Raw genomic sequence first — 2965 nt, forward strand, 5'->3', positions numbered from 1 at the left:
TGAAAAATCAGAGACTTTCACTAGATGCATTGGTGGTATAGTGGTGAGCATAGCAACCTTCCAAGCAATTGATCTGGGTTTGATTCCCAGCCAATGCAATGATATGATGATTCTTCCACTGGGAATTGGTTTAGTTTCAGTTTATCAATGGAATGAGAGAATCAGTGTCTCAAATCCCAACAGGTCATTAAAAACCCAGTGGAGCAAGAAAGGGGTGGGACTATATAATAAGCAGTTGGAGTCATCCTGGTATTACAATGCTTGGTTTATTTTTTTTTAAATTCCTTTACTTCCCTCTCCCTTTTAGACTCAGAGCCTTTAAGGTCAGAAGGGACCAGTGTGATCATCTAGTCCGACCTGCTGCACCTTGCAGGCCAAAAGACCCCACCCACCCACTCCTGTAATAGACCCGGGAGGGGAGGCAGCTCTGTGCACTGCCCCTACCCCAGGCAGCACATGGAGGCCCTCTGCTCCCCTCCCCAATGGGTGTGCAGAGATGTGCCAGCAGCACTAAGGTGGCTCCCTGCCCGCTCTGCCTCCGTCCCTCCGTGCCGCTCCCAGAAGTGGCTGGCATGTCCCAGCATCCCCTGGGGTGGGGGGGAGTGTCTCCACGTGCTGCCCCTGCCCCGAGCACCAACTCCGCAGCTCCCATTGGCCAGGAACTGTAGCCAATGGGAGCTCTGGAGGCAGCGCCTGCAGACAGCAGCACATGGAGATCCCCTGGCCCCACTCATCTAGGAGCTGCTGCCAGAGGGTTGTGTGTACCGGTCACTTTGGGAGCTGCACCACCCCTCCTGCACCCCACCCCCCACCCCCAGCGCAGAGCCCACACCCAAATTTCCTCCCAGAGCTTTGCTTGTCTTCCTTTCACCAGAACCATCCTTCTTCTCCTGGGCTGCAAGTAGCCACCCCTGGGAAGCCAAGAGGCAGGCACAGGATTCTGCCAGGTAAGTGTCCCCCAGCGCCGCGATGGACGGTGCGATGAAGGTAAGTCTTCCTGAGGCACAATGAACTGCAATGCAGCGAACCACTGGCCAGGCGGTCGGGGCGAAGGGCATTCACTGGAGGTACAAGCTTGTGAGTGACTCCTGAGCACAGGGCCCCTTCCCCTTTTAAGGACCTGCTCCTCATGGCCTGCGACTGGAGATGACTTGGCTGCATCTGGTGGGTCACACTCCACCTTGGGCAGTGTCCATGCAGTGTCCCTGCTCTGGGTGTGTGAGTGCTGCCTAATGAGAGTCCCAGACACCTTCTCTATCTAGGAGCTCTTCTGATCTTCCAGCTGTTCAACCAGCCCCTTCATCCCACAAGCATTGCAGGAGGGAGCGGGAGGGGGAGGGGGAAAGCCACTTCACAGGCATTCAGAGAGGGAGAGGAGACAAAAATGGGAATGGGGGAAGTATAACACACCTATTGAGCATAGAAATCACTGCTGCTCCTACAACAGCAGGGACAGGCCACTAGGAGCTGGGAAAAATTAAGCCATCATGTTTCTGCCTGGTTTTGAACCAAAGACCTTTTGCGTGTTAGGCAAACGTGATAACCACTACACTACAGAAACTCTGTTGCAAGGCTCTGCCCCTCCCTTCATAAGAACATAAGAACAGCCATACTGGGTCAGACCAAAGGTCCATCCATCCCCATATCCTATCTGCCGACAGTGGCCAATGCCAGGTACCCTAGAGGGACTGAACCTAACAGGTAATGATCAAGTGATCTCTCTCCTGCCATCCATCTCTACCCTCTGACAAACAGAGGCTAGGGACACCATTCCTTACCCATCCTGGCTAATAGCCATTAATGCACTTAACCTCCATTAATTTATCTGCAAAAAGAACAAGGAGAACATGTGGCACCATAAAGACTAACAAATGTATTTGAGCATAAGCTTTTGTGGGCTAAAACCCACTTCATCGGATGCATGCAGTTAAAAATACAGTAGGAAGATATATATACACACAGAGAACGTGAAAAAAATGGGTGTTGCCATACACACTATAACGAGAGTGATCAGTTAACGTGAGCGGTTATCAGCAGGAGAAAAAAACCTGGTGTTGGGAGGAACAGGAGAAAGGACAAAGGAAGCAAGAGACGAAGAGAAAAGAGGATCAGACAGTGGATGGAGCAAGAGGTGAAACAAAAAGGACAACCCCCAATGTCCCCAGTGATTCTAAGGGACAAAATCCAGGTGTGCAATAAAATTCTGCCTCCTTAAGCTCATGTTTTCCATGCCTAGAATTCAACTGTCACCACATGGATCAGACTGAACAGGTTTCACACCTCCAGGAGGCTCTTACCTTCTAAACAGGGACGGCTGTTTTCCAGTAAAATCACTGAAAGGGAAGGAGAAAACTGGAAAGAGGTTCCTCCTGGCGCTCACGTCCGTGAACCCGAATACTCTCTCAGTCCTCAAAGAGAGACCTGGAGAAGGAGACTTGCTGAAGCAAAGCCACAGGGGTCTCTGAGGTTTCCCTGGCCCCTCGCCCCTGTCCTGCCTGGCTGATGTCAGCATCTCTCTGTGAGGTCATCACCTCCCCACCACCTTGGACCAATAGGCTTAGTTCCTGCAAAAGGCCTTTGTGATGTCACTGCCCCACCCCTCCCTCGCTGTTCCAATGTCCTGCCCCTGGCCAGGCACTTTGGAGGTTTGAGCTACTCCCTGAGGATCACCCCACTCAAGGAGCGTTCGTTCTAGGCAGCAAGCCAGCTAGACAGGGAAACATCAGACGCTGCTCCCAATGCTACACTCAGTTTTTCAGAAATGAGTCGACTTTATGGCCAGAAGAGACCATTAGAGCATCTAATCTGACCCCCTGCATATCACAGGCCTCCTGTATGACACAAGAGCTACTTTTGGGGCAAACACATTCCAGAAAGGCATCTAGTCTTCATGAAATGACATCAGGAGATGGAGAATCCACCACTTTCCTTGGTAGCTTGTTCCTGTGGTGAATCATCCTCGCTG

General features: G+C 51.6%; 1 non-coding gene across 1 annotated transcript; it reads right to left on the reverse strand.

Moving 5' to 3' along the window:
• Nucleotides 1-1488: 1488 nt before the first annotated feature.
• TRNAV-AAC lies at nt 1489-1561 on the reverse strand. Its single transcript has one exon. It is a non-coding gene; the product is annotated as a tRNA-Val (tRNA).
• Between the last annotated feature and the right edge of the window lie 1404 nt (nt 1562-2965).

This window comes from Mauremys reevesii, linkage group 14 (genome assembly GCF_016161935.1).
Source record: "Mauremys reevesii isolate NIE-2019 linkage group 14, ASM1616193v1, whole genome shotgun sequence".
NCBI classification, from domain to species: domain Eukaryota; kingdom Metazoa; phylum Chordata; order Testudines; family Geoemydidae; genus Mauremys; species Mauremys reevesii.